General features: G+C 38.4%; 1 protein-coding gene across 3 annotated transcripts in view; it reads right to left on the reverse strand.

Moving 5' to 3' along the window:
- LOC109418606 (nyctalopin-like) overlaps positions 1-16,519 on the reverse strand; it is a 473,642-nt gene that overhangs the window by 36,464 nt on the left and 420,659 nt on the right. The window lies entirely within an intron of this gene.

A 16,519-nucleotide genomic window follows, 5' to 3' on the forward strand; every position in this document is an offset into this window, starting at 1 on the left:
GCATGTGCGGCCGCGATGCGATCGTTAACATGAAATCGAAATGATAAATTTCGATTTTCGATCACTTTTTGTGCATTCTTTCGGGTGCAAAAGTGGCCATAATCGTGATGAATAAAGTTTATCGCGACTTGTAACATGATCCGATAACGGTAGATCCCGCGATAAAGCGTGCATCAGATGTTTGATTGCTCTGTGATACGAGCACAGCGCAAGGGTGTCGTATCATGCTACCGTAAGAGCAACGGCTATCTTTGATTGTTCGTATGGTGCATCATTTATCGTTAGAAGTAATTTTCTTCCATCCTTGGGCTAGCATCATCATCAGAAATATTTTCTTCTTTTAATCGTAGACTATTCGTCCTAGTTTAAACATTCAGGGATTTTGGCGTTGAAACTGCCAATATTTTATCAAAGATTTTTCCTTCTTTGAAGCATAGGCTGTTCCTTCGAGTTATACTGATGCGGGGAACAATTTCGATGTAGTACAAGGAGTGCAAGTGTTACCTTGGCCCATGAGTGCCCACGCACCAGAAGTGTATCGCCAGTTGTCATACACTAATATTATCCGGTTTGCAGTAATATTAGTGACGATGCTGAACCATGATACAGGAGTAGTTTAACAAATTGCCGATAATAGAAAACAGCTGACATCAATGAAGTATCAAGTGGATGTGGGGATGGATTAGATGAGATCGTATCTTGTTATATTATATTTTGAAACATACTTAATGCAAATGCGGGGGAGGGGGTGTGGGTAGGCTTCGGTGGGATCTGGCCAAAGTCTACGCTTCATACAAATTTAGAAAATTTTGTATGAACAAAAGTCTATGAGGGGGGAGAGGCCTGAGATGGCCAAAAAGGAGTCTACGTAGTTTATGGACAGCGCCTAATAATGACAAGAAAAATGATATAATTAATCGATTCTATCATTTTTCAGGATTTTTTCAATGAATGGCTGTTTATGTGTAGACTTGAATAGACTAGGAATACTTGTTAGGATTGATCCAGGAATGCTGCTGGGAAGTATTTAGAAATTAATGTTAGTATCTACCGGGAAGTTTTCCTAGGATTTCTCAGACAATTGCTGTTGGAGTTCTCCAGGAGAACTCCCAAGAGTAATAACTGGAGAAATCCCAGCTGGATATGATTAAGAAGTTCTAGCAAATTCCTAAAGAAGTCATAGTAGAAATATCTGCTAATCATTCAAGAGAAATTACTAAAAGAATCCTTGGAGGAATTACATGAAGGATATTCATAGGAATCTTTGGAGAAACCTCTGAAGCAATCTCAATAAGAATTCTAGAGGGTGCCCATCTGTATTAATTTTTAATAACGAGATTTTTAATTCGGAGCTAGTTAATATCGGAATCCACGCTACACTTTTCTTCCAAAGTAGAAACTTACATTCTAGTGAGTTTATCGTGAGTGGGGATCGATTCCAGGTCCTCGGCCTAAACCATCACACCTCGTCCGCTCCACAAGTCCCATCAGGCATTAGTGGAGGAATTCCAAAAGAACTTCTATAAAGATTTATCTAGGAATGCCACCAGGGATGCCTGATGTAGTTTTAAGACATTCCTGCTGGGATTTTTGAAGAAATACCTCCAAGGATTCTTCATGTGATTCGTCCAGGGATTTTTTCAAAAATATCGCATGAATTCCTGCATGAATTTTGAAAAAAAAAAATGAAATAATTTCTCAAGTAATTTTTCCAATAAAACCTTCAGATCAAAAGATATTTGAAGAAATCATCCAGGATTGCCTGCTAGGATTCCTTCACAGTTTTTTCTTGTGACACCTCAAATGATTTCGCCATGGATTGGTTCTGAAATTTCACCAAGGGTTACTATAATGATTTTTCCAAGGATTCCTCTTGGGATTCTTTCAGAAATTCCTACAAGGATTCGTCCAAGAGCATTTCTAGCATCATCATTAGAAATTCTTGCAGGGATCATCCTCCAGTCATTTTTTTATTTCTATCGGGGATACTCTTGCGATTGTTGTAGAAACAATTGCTGAAATTACTCAAGTTATTTCTAGTGAATCCTCCAGGAATTCAAGGAAGGCTCTAAAGAGCAATAATTAGAGATTTGCAGTTAGTTAAAATTCACGAAAAAATATCTTACGAACTTTCAAATTCAGATTCTTTCAAAAATGGAGATTTCACTAAAAAATTCTCCAGCGGATTGAATCAAAAACTTTTTCGGAATTCATTGAGAAATTTATCAAGGAATTTTTTCTTCAAAAATCACCCTACATTTCATAATAAATAGCCCCTCCAACGAGTTTCCTCGCGATGTTCTTCCAGGGTTTCTTTTTTGCTTTTTAGCAGTTTTATCAGGCATTCCTCCCTGAGTTTCTTTCAGAGATATATCGAGGAATGGAACCTTCAAGAAGAACCTCAAGAAGTTGTTTTTAGAAATTTTTCAGTATTGCCTTCAAATAATTCCGACAGAAGCTTACTCTAAGATTTCTACGAAGAGTGAGTACAGGAATTCCACCAAGTATTCCTTTAGAAGTTTCTTAAGTAAAGAGTTAGTTAACCCAGGAGCGGTTGCGTCGTGTACTGAGTACACGCACCATGAAAAATGCACGCTTGTGATACACAGCGTTAACGTAAGTGCCGTTGCAGTTAGTCGAAGACGTCACTGCTCGAGGGTTAAGAGTTAAAGTAGTAGTTACTACGTTTTCAGGAGTTTTTCTCTGTAAGAATTTTTCGCAGATAGAAATCCTGTAGGAGTTCTTGCAACAATAGCTTCAGCAGTTCCTTTACTAATGCCTGTAGTTTTTTTTAACTCATCCCAGCTTAACACTAGAAATTCCTTCATTAGTATTAGCATAAGCATTAGCAAGTCATACAAATGCGTAGTCTAACGCCGCTGATATGAGACTTGCCTTCTTCTCGTTCGTTACCAGCACAGAGCTTTGGGGCTTATCACTGACTCAAGGACAAGATTTACGCAATATACTAAATTATTGTAAGGAAATACAGGAACAAACGCAAGAAGAATTTCTGAAGGAACCCATAAAAAATCAAGGAGAAACTGTTTGAGAAATTTCTGAACGCACTCCTGAAACAATTTCTGAAGGAACTCCTCGAGAAATTTCAGAAGGATTGTTATTGGCTTTGTAGTCGTGCGGCCAATGGCGTCCGTCGTTTAAGCGTGTTGTGAGTGCCACAGGGTGGAGATTCGATTACTGATCCAGTCGGAGGAAACCAGTTCGTCGATACGAAAAATCCTTCAGTGAATGTTTCGTTTTGTCTGTTAATGTAAGTTTTTAAGAACACAGGGTAAAATATTTATTAAGGAATGAGCTCAAGAAAAACAATTGTTTGACAATAATAAATATTCGATGGAGTCAAACAAGATGTTTAGGTATTGGTTTCTTTTTGGTCCTGAGTATTGGCATCTTAAGTGTTCGTTAGTCTGTACTAACTTTGGTTGAACACGATGTAGTGCGTATCTGGACAACACCGAAAAGCAAAGGCATCTCCTATCGAAAACCCAAACAGAAAGTTTAGTCGAGCGGAAGGCGTAGGTCGAACTTGTTGCCGGTATGTCGGCGGAAGATATTGGCTGGACTGGACGCCCGATTAAAAGTGTTATTATTTAACTTAAAGCCCCCGTAAACCATCTCATCAACTGTGTCAGGTATCAGTTAGAGTTTACTTTCACGACTCGCATCAGCAATTAGGAGTAAGAGTAGAATGAGGCGAATATACGAATTTCTTACAATGTATTGTACATATCAGGGTTGTTAACGTTAATCAACGATTAACGCCGTTGACGTTAATTTTCGCCGAAATCAACGTCAACGGCGTTGCGGTAATTTTTGTGGTAATTAACGTTAACGTCAACGGGATGCGTTAAATCAACGTTAACGAATAGCGTTAATCCAATCGTTAATTACTCACTGTGATATGAAAAAGACACGATAGTGTTGGCAGGCAGTGCTTCATAAAGGTGCCAGGATGAATCTTGTTTGTAAAGATTTTTGTGCAGTCATCTGCCCTGGCCGGCGATTTCGATCTGTGTAGTTTGGATCGGCACGCGTAGTTCGTTCCGAGTTTCTCTGGCCTGATCACTCCCAGCCCTGGTATAGATAGACCTGGCGTAATAATTAAATAACATACTTTCCACGGCTAAGGGTCTGGGAATCCTTTTGGTAGTAAACTCACTCTGCTGACGATAGATATCGGTTTACTGTTTAGCTAGTCACGCTGCATCTTTGAGATGAGAGCTTGTTCTTATTTTGTATTTATTATGAAATACTTATTTCATTTATTATTATGCTAACGAAGGAGGTTGATTCGAGCTTGATGCACTGTTTTTTTTTTTTCTAAACAGTAGACATGTCAAAAATGCAAATTTTTTCACTGACTTTTGGTAACTCAATCGTGTTTCTCAAAAACAAAGTTTGGTTTGTGAAGTGGACATGTCTCAGGTGGACATCTAACTAAACTAGAAATTCGAGTAGATGAAGTTGGTTGAAATGCAAGATTCAAAACGAAGAAACCCGTTTCTCCACAAATTCAAGAGTGAATAGGACCATTATTGGAACGATTGGGACTGTGAAGAAAAAAACATACATCGGTAGCAGTTTTATTTCATCCCCAATATCCTAATATTTAGAAAAAATGATGGAGTACAAAGTGAGTAGTCATGTTACCTACCATGGAAATGATGACCATTGTGTATTTTTTATCGGTAAAGCCTTCAGTACACGCTTTGACAAGTGTGCAAACTTTTCCGCACGCATCAACCAACATCAAAGTAAACGCTTGACATTTCCGATGTTTTGTCAATGTTGCAACCGCTGTTGGCCTGCTGGGTTATGCGTGTGGAAAAATTTGCACACTTGGCAAAGCGTGTACTGAAGGCTTAAGTATTTAAAATGGAAATACACTAGAACTCCAATGGCGCTGTTGTCACTTTTCTTTTTTAATTAAATTGATAACTCTAATTGTAATTAATCATCGTTTTTAAGTATTCATCTTGTAAAGGATATTTTGTTTTGGTAAACAAAATTTATTTGACACTTCTAGTACCGCTAATGACGCTGTAAGGGCGTGGCAAACTAGATGTTAGTCACACGAAAAGCCCCGACATTGGACTTCTGTGGCTAGTTATTCTACTGTATTTAAAGAGGTCATTCTCTATAGTTTGTGTTTATTGCAGTTGTTTCACAATACGCCCATCAATTATGCTTTTAAATTGACCAGGCACGCTGTAATATCGTCAACCGACTCGTTACACATTAGATAGCGCCCACATTAGTGGACAAATAACTCTTCGCGCACTAGGCAAAGTTCCAAAGAGTCGCTTAAAGAGTTGCCACATATAATGTTGGGTTAGCAATAATGGTGCACGGGAGCTTATGACTGGCCAAATAAATGCATAACTTGACGTTGCTTATTGTGACTACTAGAAATAAACACAATTTGAAGAATTCATAAACTTAACCTAGAAAGCAAATATTTACTATTTGCTACCAAATTCAACAGAAATTAGCCCACATTTTTGCCGATTTCATCATGCTCGCTAAGAATTTCTTCAACAATATTTTTGCTTTTCAAGAATGTAGTTGAAATTGAAACATCTCCAAACATTTCCGGTGAGTCAAGGAAATTTTCGTAAAGGAAATTTCCTCGACCTCCAGAGAAGCTTTGTGCCTATCAGTATCGGTCAAATTGCACAATTAACGTAAAAATCAACGGAGTCGTTAACGTTAATTCAACGCTCAGCGTTAACGTTAACGTTGATCAACGGCCCTGAAAAATCAACGCAAAAAACGTTAATCGTTACAATTAACGTTAACGAGTTAACGTAACGGCGTTAATCGTTGATTAACGTTAACAACCCTGGTACATATGTTGGCTTTCCCGGTCTAGGGTCAATCTAAACGGCTAATTTTGGATTACCCGACGTTTCGGCCGGCTTTATTTGGCCTTTATTTTCCCTTGATAAAGGCCAAATAAAGCCGGCCGAAACGTCAGGTAATCCAAAACTAGTCGTTTAGATTGATCCTACATCGAGAAAGCCAACACCTGTGCACTAGTAGTATTCCGGTCGAAAATTACATAAAAAACTTACATAATCCATAATCCCACTCACAGATGATCTTCTAGGATCATAAATTCACCTGCACGACTTATTCGGTTTAGGGCAATATTAATGCAATACCGCACCCATTGGGTTTAATAAAGGTTAAATTTTCAATAAAATTTCTGTTAATAATGCCTTCCACTGTTAGGTGAGGATCATTTAAATATCTTAAACTCAACTCCACCTGAACAAGTGGCCTGTAGCGCCATTATTAGGCGTTCATTGAGACAACCGCTAGCGATACGACACGACATAGCTCTCTGTAGGCTAAGTCAATTGGTACATATATGTGAAATAACCTAGAGCAGTCTGTGAGCCCAGTTAGTATAAATTAATTTTTGAGTGAAAATACAGCCAGGAAAACAAAAGTGGAGTAAGAACCTTCCACTTCCGCATGGTCGGTTGCGAGCAAATTCCTGCGTTCAACTACATAGCTATTGACTGTCAGAGTCAACACATTTGTGACAAATACATAACTTAAGGAACGATTTTCTCATCCTACATGACACCTAGTTCGAGAAGCAAGTAAACAACACACGATACAATCATACAATCATACAATTCCTGGTAGCTGAGCTCCAGAGGGAGGAAAATAAAAGACCTAAACTCACAAACGCCTCCGGTAAGAGCAAATGCAGACCGGCATGACTTGTTCTTTAGTCGATGTGGTGTGTGATTCTGGACGATGACAGTTGACTTCAGAACCCCCCCCCCCAAGCCAACAGCCAGAACAGGGCTGCTGTTACGCATTGTGTTCTGAGCAGACAGTAGCTGCAGTATTTTTCCGTCAATCGACCGTGACCGAAATCAGTCACATGTGATTTCGACCCCATCGTCGGAATCAGCTTCGCTTGAATGAGTGGGAGGGCGAGAAGATCGATTTTAACATTCTAAAGCCGATTTTCCACGAAACCGAGAAAATTTATTCCACTGTCGAAAATGTCGAACCGAAACAACGACGGAGGGATGAATTTAATTAGGATGTCTGGCAAGGAATCGTTTGAAAACGAGGGTTTTTTTTCTATCTTGTTCCAAACTAGACAACCAATGAATGGAACCGGCACAGGCAATGCACTTTGAAGCATACCAAAAAGGAAAAACACATTGTTAGAAAAGGATTCCCGAATGCAGAGTGGAGTGTGAGAGATGCCGGTTCGGAGGAACGGGGAACAATCAAGAGTGAGTAGACGATTTCGCTCTTATCTTGGGGGAGACGACAAAAAATGGAAAGAAGATAAATAAACAAACAATTGCAGAATGACGACAATAATGGAGCACTAGACACACACTGTGCTTCATTCATCACTTTGGAACTTACAAGCTCGGAGTCCGATGATGAGGATCTGAAGGGAATAAATAAAGATCTCTAGGAAATTTAGCTGAAAGTTTTTTCACTGGTTAAATATGTATGTATATTAAAAATGATGCATATTTAATATGATGACCAGGGATGGAAACCCTCACTTGCAAAGAGTTACACTAACTTGCTGTTTTCTAAGCTCAGAAGCGTGCAATCAAGAAACGATGTATGAACGACTTTGGCCTTGTGGTTTTGGTTAAAAGTTTGCCGAAGGGGTCGCACACGCATCCCAAAGTCGTGACAGAGCTGTGAAGGCGACTCTGTGTAATTTTCATTCATCCCGTGGAGAGATGCCTTCACAGCTCCCTCATGACTGTGGGATGCGTGTGCGATCCCTACTCAATTCGGCAAAGTTTTAACCAAAACCACAAGGCCAAAGTCGTCCATAGGATCGTTTCTCGATTGCACGCTTCTGAGCTTAGAAAACTGCAAGTGAGTGTAACTCTTTACAAGTTGTTATTCCCATCCTTCATGATGGCACAGGAAAATTTGGTTCGGAACGATATGCGTAGGTTTTATGCATCTGCCAATGGTGCGCGACACAAGACTGCGCACAATTTCCGGGACAACATGTTGCAGAGTAACCATCTGTTCATTATTTTGAAACAACGTACGATTCAGTGAAGGGAAGTGAGTTTTAGAAGCTACGCCAGATTATTGTTTTCCGGCGAAACTAATAGGACTAATACTAGCAAAACTAGTTGGATCGGAGAATTTCTGATAGTTGGGCTTATTTTGAATCACATGATGAGTTACTACCAGGAGGGTATTAACCAAGTAACCAAGTAAATAAGAGAAGAACCAGCCTACGGATGGAAATTTCTAAAACGATGAATTTCTAATTCTGTGTTGAATTCAAGAGGTCCTTATGGAATTCCTCCAGTTCCTTCTTAGATTATTTTAGATTAGATTCTTAGATTCACTCACATGTTCCTGATGAAATTCATCTGAGGTTTTCATCAGAAGTTGCTGCTGAATTTTTCTGCCATTCTTTCAGTTCTTTCTTCTTGGGATTTCTCCAAAAGATTTCAATTTGGAGTTCTTCCTGAAATTCTACAAATTTTTTAGGGGTTGCAGTCAAAGATTGCAAGGTCGAAAACCTCAAACACTTCTGGGTATTATCCAGGTGCATTTGCAATTCTTGGATTTTTTTTTTGATTACTTCTGCAGTAATAAAAAAAATCATCCTTAGGTTCGATTTCGGATTCATCCAAGGGCATACGCTGGAGTCCCTTCAGAATCTACTTTTGAAATTTTCCAGAATTTCCAGAAAAAACATTTTTATTGAATTTTTACTTTTTTTTTCAAAAATCTGAGGAATTTTCTAGAAATATTTCTGGTGAAGCACAGGAAATTTCCAGGACCCATAGTCCAATGTAGACGAAGTCTTCCACCACCTCGAAAGTGTCCTCATCTATCGTACTACAGTCGATGTTCTACATCTCGATATCTTTCCCTATCTTGATGGATTGGTCGGTCCCTTCAATCTGCATACATTTTACCTTTCTACATGTCGATATCTCCTTATCTCGATATCTCACTATCTCGATGAGATCTCGTTCGTTTTTGTTCTAAATATTCTCTCCATATGTCGATATGCTCGTTTTAACAGGTTTCTACATTTCGTTTCTTAGGTACAAAACATTCTGGGAAGGCGAAGTGACATCTGTTTGTTGACGGTTTTTCATAGTTACGGACGATTTTTCAATTTAGTATGTATTACAAATTGGTTATTAAATTCTCTCTCTCTCTATCTCGATGGTCCCTCCAGTATCGAGATGTGCTGCTTAGGCATGTTCTGTTGTTCGTGGTTCCGCCTAGCGTTTTTCGTAGAATCTAAGGACGTTTTCACTTTAAGAAGTAGATTATTTTTATAGTCCTTTACTTAAAATTCCTCTCTCCTTTGAGATTTTCCTGATTCCAGAAGTTTTAGCTACATCCGATCATTGAACCACCGTCCGATAACAAAAAGCCACTTCTGCTCAGCAATCAAGCATCAAGGATCGTCTGCCATCATTGGTAACACAGAAATGCTAGTAGAAGGAGAACAAACAGAGAGTTCCAATGGAAAACACATTTCGTCACACCACCTAAAACCACCGTCACCCACTGGCACTGGGAACCTAAAGCAGATCGGCTACACACAAACCGAATTGTATGGTTTCCGGCCAGCCAGCCCAGCCGGTGCAGTGTCGGCGGTAGTGTATTTACCAACAAAGACAAAACACAAGAAACGGCATGAGAAATGCGAGTCTCACAGTTGCCGCGTTGTGCAGCAGATACGACACGATACTCCCAACCCAACATAGAAGGACATACCGTATGGATGGGAATTGGTCGGTGGACGGTGTGCGCCTCGTCAAAGGTGGAGCCTGGATGCTGGATGATGAGCTCCTTTTTCGCTCCCTGCTATTGCAAACAAAATAACACTTTTCGGATCTAAATGATGATGGTGATGAAGACGACCGACGAAGACAACAACGACCGACGACCGGATGGATCTTGGTGGGTGCGGGAATCGTCTGTGAAATTAAAAACAATAAAAAAGGCCGTTGTCTTCTCCGAGCAAGTGAGGGTGGGACTCACAAGAGGCATCAAGAGCTAGGGAACAAGCTCGGAATAATAAAAAGCACTTTTGAACGAGTTGAAGATATCTGAAGAACTATTGTCAAACTGCACTGAGAAAGAGAAATCTTGTTTATGCCTCCAAGTTGATAAAGTTACAAGACCTTTTTGCGTAGTTTTATCGTATTGAAGTTGAGTTTTACGATGGATGATTAATAGATGGCAAGAATAGTTTCAATTTCTAAATTCGGCTTAATAAATCAGATATTCCTTGGCGCAGGTCTGGAGCGCCAGTGTGACCATATTGTCACGCTCCGTATCATCTTGGAGCAAATCAATGAGTTCCAAGAATCTCTTTACCTGGTGTTCATTGATAACGAAAGCTTTTTCGACCGTCTCATTCATGAAAACATATGGGGGGAGCCCTCAGGCGCAAGGGTGTCCCTGAGAAAATCATCGACCTTATTGAAGCACAGTACATACACTCCCGTGCTAAAGTTTGGGGTCACCCCCTCAAAAACATGGAAATGTTTTACGGTCATATCTCAGTCATCTTTCATTTAATCCAGTCGTTCTCAGACTCTATCGAAAGATAAAGAGTTAGATTTGATTCGTAGGTATTTTTCACAAATTTTATATGAAATTTGTTGTATAAAAAGTTTACCTAAACTTACATGTTTTTCCTAAATCTGCACGAAAAATTGTTTTCCGTGTAATTTAAAATTGGGTCGACCAAATTTTAAAAATGAAATTGCATCAGAACCCTATTTCTATCCTCTTTGAGAGTCATTCATTAGATTTTAGCGGAAAAATTCATAACATAATTTAAATCATCGAGTTAGGTTTACAAGTCACCGTGCAAAAGTTTGGGGTCACCTTCCAAATGAAGTCTAAGTCGGATTTTTGTTCAAATCGTCATTTTTTTTTTGTGAAGCTTCAATTCTTTCTTTGATAGTTGAATGGCAAGACACAGAAATGGTAATGAAATGTTCATAAACTAAGTTCTAGACTAAGTTAAGGTAGAAAATGGTATATAAAATCCGTACTAAATCAGCTAAGAACGTAATATAAAATGCGAAAGAGGATAGTAGTGAGATGAATATGACTGGTTCGCGAATCCTACCCTACATAACTGTAAGTGTTATAACCACAAACATACCATTATCCCAAAATCCATAAGGATTGTTAAATATTTCAATTTAAATGGCATTTTCATCAAAAAGTTATCCCTTTGCTTTGCACCAAAACCCAAAATGTCGAATAATATAGTACATTCGGAGAAATGACATTCGTTTTAATGGTTTTTGGGGTAAATGTGTATTTGTGGTTTTAACACTTACAGTTATATAGGGTAGATTTCACGAATTAGTCATTTTTATCTCACTACTATCCTCTTTCGCACTTTATATAACGAACTTAGCTGATTTAGTATGGATTTTATATACCATTTTGTACCTTAACTTAGTCTAGAGCTTAGTTTATGAACATTCATAACCATTTCTGTGTCTTGCCATTCAACTACCATAGAAAAAATTGAATTTGCACCAAAAAAATTACGATTTGAACAAAAATCCGACTCAGACTTCATTTGAAAGGTGACCCTAAACTTTTGCACGGTGACTTGTAAACCTAACTCGATAATTTAAATTATGTTATGAATTTTTCCACTAAAATCTAATGAATGGCTCTCAAAGAGGATAAAAATAGGGTTCTAATGCAACTTAAATTTTAAAATTTGGTCGACCCAATTTTGAATTACACGGAAAAACATGTAAGTTTAGGTAAACTTTTTGTGCTAAAAATTTCATATGAAATCTGTGAAAAGTACCTACGAATCAAATCTAACTCTTTATCTTTCGATAGAGTCTAAGAACGAGTTATTAAATGAAAGATGACTGAGATATGACCAAAAAGCATTTCCATGTTTTTGGGGGGTGACTCCAAACTTTTGCACGGGAGTGTACAGGACATTTTCGTGCAGAGTACTGCACAACGATGTCTTGTCCGATCTCATCCGGGCCGTTGCTGGAGTGAGACAAGGATGTATACCGCTACTATTCCTCATCGTAATCGACGGGATCCTGGTAGGTGCGATTGATCGTGAACCAAATCGTGGGTTGATGTGGGAGCACTTGAAAGACTTCGAACTGGCTGATAACGTTGCTCTCTTAGCTCAACGGCGCTCTGATATAGAGAGTACTTAAGCTCGATGATCTTGCCGGTCGCTCTTCGGCGGGAGGTATCTCTATCCACGTCAGCAAGACCAAATCGTTGGATGTAAACACGGTCAACCCTTCCAACTTTACGGGAGCTGGGAAATCAGTGGAGAAAGTTGAAAGCTTCCAATATCAATGTTTGCTAATAGCGACTGGTGGCGGTACCAAGATCGGCATAGGTGCACGTATCAAGAAGGCGAGAGCTGCCTTTGCGAGTTTGAGAATTGTACCTATGGAAAAACAATCAGATTAGTCGACGACCAAAACCCGAATTTTCAACTCGAACGTGAAATCTGTACTGCTACATGCCAGTGAAACTTGGTGTGTATCAGCGGAGAACCCTCAACGGCTGCAGCTCATTATCAATAGATGCCTGCGGTATATAATTCGTGCATGGTGGCCACACAATTGGATCTCCAACGTGGAGCTCCATTGTCGATGTCATCAAAAGCGGATAGCGACAGAAATTCGAGAGCGAAAGTGGAAGTGGGTCGGCCACACTCTACGCGAGGGCTGGAATGGAATCTGCAATAACAAGCGTTAGATTGAAATGGAACCCAGTAGCACATCGCAGCAGAGGCAGACCCAGAGGCTCATGGCAGCGCAGTTTCAACAAGGAAATAAAGAAAGTGGACAGAAATTTGACTTGGCCACATACCAAGGCAATGGTTGGCAATCGCCCAGGATGAAGATCATTCAATTTGTAAGTAAGTTATACTTAAGTAAATACATTGTTGTTTCTTTTAAAAAATCAATTTCAGTCGGCAAAGATCACTGCAAAAAGCTAAGCTTTGGATGATTAACCTTAACTTAAAAGCAATGATAGGAGCTGCCCACAGACTGCGTTGTCCAAAACATTATCATTTACCAGCTCAATGATTCGGTTACAAGCCCAACTGTGACTTGTCAGATGGAATATAAACCCGTCCGTATTTATGAAATCTTTATCAAAGCGAATAATAAACAAAATAAATTATTTTATTTCAAGCTTCAGACACAAGAACATTCGATAGCACGTGAATGGGAAAATCGTCCAATGAACCAACCACGGTTATCAACCCTTAATGATTGTTCAGATTTATTACGAGTAAAAGTATATCCTTGAAGGCAAAATAAACATGCAACATGACAAGACAGTTACTGCTACCATCCGAGTACTTAAACTGATTTATTGAGTTCAACTCATTAAGATAATCTCATCAGCTCGCAGTATTTACAGACATCTGCACGACAAACGCCTAAACGACCGACTGGCTGACTGGTTCGAAACGCTGCTGTTGCTGCTGTATCGCATCGGTTCAGTGGTACCTAATGGCTTGCCTGCGGAGAAGGCCGCGAAGGAGGATAATGTTTTGTTTTCCCTGCCCCCTATTTTCTCATTTGAGTTCTCAGATTGTGTGAGATTTCTTTCGGTTGCACCGCCTAACCGCGCCAACCACAAAGCCGTTTCACTCGCAGCCCAATCTTGTTAAGGAAATAAATATCACCCATTATAACTGATTCGAGCATTTTTCCTTCCCTGGAGCGTACAAGATTGAAATGTTTCCATCTTCGTCGATTTGGTCGTCGTCTCAGTCGTCACACTACGTTTTTGTGTGGTTTTCCTTTAATTATTGACCGTTGAATCGCGCAGCGGGCTTTGGGCACCATCAGTCACACTCACTCGAGGGCGATCATCATTTTTGCTCTAGCAAGCATTTAGAGATAGAGTGAGAGCTCAGAGCTTGGTTGGTCGGTGGTTGGACTCAAGATGGAACGGTTTAATTTCACAGATGATTATCTTAACTACCGACGAGCAGGGCTTGGCGTATCATGGTGTTGCATGGTGAAGCGTCCGCGGGGGAGCTATAAATAAATGTCCGCGAGGAAATATTTCGCCTTTTTCTGCAAATGATGATTCTGGATGCTACTTCTTTTCTTCAAGTCTTCCCCGTCATGGCCGAGAGAATGAGAGTTACGAGCGCTCAATGCGATGTAATTAAGACGGTTTTTCATTTCCTCGTTTGTATTTAATTGAGGAATGGAAGATGGGATTTATCTCTTGAACGAGTGATGAATATCAGGATCTTTAAGTTTATGTTATACAGCAACATTGCTAGAAATCGTTGAACAGTATGGCATAAATTAAGGTTGTCGATATGACTGGAAATTATTATGTTACCAATTGAATTCCATATATTGTAATAAAGAGCAATTTCTATTGAGGATCGCGACAGATCGGAAGCTGTGATCTAGTCAGTAGAATTGAAGATGAGTTTTCGCGATCTACAATCTTTGTTTCATACTTACTGACTTCCAGTCCTGAGCACCCATGGTAGTGCAGAATGCCGAATAAAAAGATTTCCATCCTGGGCGATTGCCACCCAAGTAACATTTTGATGGCCAATTAGTCTTGTAGAGGTTCTTAGAACCGTCATGAAACCTAATACCTTTTATTTTGGTTTTATGATGGTTTTAAGAACCTACAGTGTATCAAACAATTGTCCGTACAGCAATTTTTTGGTCAAAATAATTTTTCATTCAAATGTTTATAACTTTTTTATACGTCAATCAAAAACGCTGAAATTTTGGTCAATCATAAACCATATATTGCAGCTCCATTGGTAAAATTTTGAGCGAGATCGAATAAGTTTTTTGAAAGTTATAGAACTTTTAATAAAATTTTTATGATTTTTGAGCACATTTTTAAAACATTATACCTCAATATGTAGTCGATGAAACTTTTTCAATCTTTTTTGTGTTACAGCTTATACCTAGGGCTTTCATATACAGCTTCGTTTGAGGTTTTATATTTACTACAAAAAATATGAAAAATCTGTATATATTTAGAGTATTATTTGGAAATTTATCATATTTTGATCAATAAAAGTGCCAAGTGTTTTCAACTTTTTTAAACTCTCTTAATGTAATATTTTTATACAGGACCTACTAAACAACATATGAAAAGTAGGTCCTATGCATTTTTCGTTCAGTTAATGCACTTTTATTGGTAGAAAACATTTGGCAAATAATATGATCAAAATATGGTATTTTTTTGAATACCGTCAACTACATAAGCAAATTTTTCATATTTTTTGTAGTGAATATTAAACCTCGAACGAAGCTGCATATGAAAGCCCTAGGTATAAGCTATAACACAAAAAATATTGAAAAAGTTTCATCGACTCCATATTGAGATATAATGTTGTAAAAATGTGTTCAATAGTTATTTATGTAACGAGTTGCAAAAAGTTGATTTTTTCAGCACGAGTCGTACATTTATCCAACGAGGCTTGCCGAGTTGGATAAATACGAAGAGTGCTGAAAAAATCGAGTTTTGCAACGAGTTCCATACAAAATTTTATGCAATGATTTTTCCATAATGCAACCCATTTGAGTTGCATAATGTTCATAATGCAACTCAAATGAGTTGCATTATGAACATTATACAACTATTTTTCATTACGCAACTCATTTCAGTTGCATAATGAGCCAGTTCGGAAAAATTGACCATTATGATACCAAAATGAGTTTAATAAAATGTTAATTATGATACTGAATTGCATAAAAATCTTATAAGTTTTAGTAAAAGTTCTATAACTTTCAGAAAACTTATGCGATCTCGCTCAAAATTTTACCAATAGAGCAGTAATATATGATTCATGATTGGTCAAAATTTCAGCGGTTTTGATTAACGTAAAAAAAAGTTATGAACATTTGATGGAAAAAATATTTTGACAAAAAATTTGCTGTACGGACAATTGTTTGATACACTGTATATTTGACTAAAAACTGTTGCTTGGGCAGCCGTCGCCTAAATATGTGGCTAGGTCAAATTCCTGTCGACTTTCTTTATTTCCTTGTTGAGGCTGCATCGCCATGAGCCTGTTGGCCATGGCCTCTGCTGCAATGTCCTGCTGGGTTCCAATCTATCGCTTGCTTGAAGATTTCATTTCCGCCCCACCCGAGCAGAGGGGAATATCAAACTAATAACTATCAAATCACATAATATGTTTTTATATCTTGTTTTGTTATTATTTACTTATCAAGGCATTAGTTTTCCATAACATGTTTTGTTCGACAATCTTATTTTGTTATGATCAAGCTATTGATATACACCCATAAAATAATATTTTAATCATATGTTTTGTTATGGAACAAATTTAGTTATTATTATACTATTGAGCGTGTACAAATATTTAGTAAACAATAGCACAACAATAACAAGTTTTGAAATTGAAACTACATCATTCGAGATTTTGTTTACAGCACATTGTTCACAGCATACCGTG

This window comes from Aedes albopictus, chromosome 3 (genome assembly GCF_035046485.1).
Source record: "Aedes albopictus strain Foshan chromosome 3, AalbF5, whole genome shotgun sequence".
NCBI lineage: Eukaryota > Metazoa > Arthropoda > Insecta > Diptera > Culicidae > Aedes > Aedes albopictus.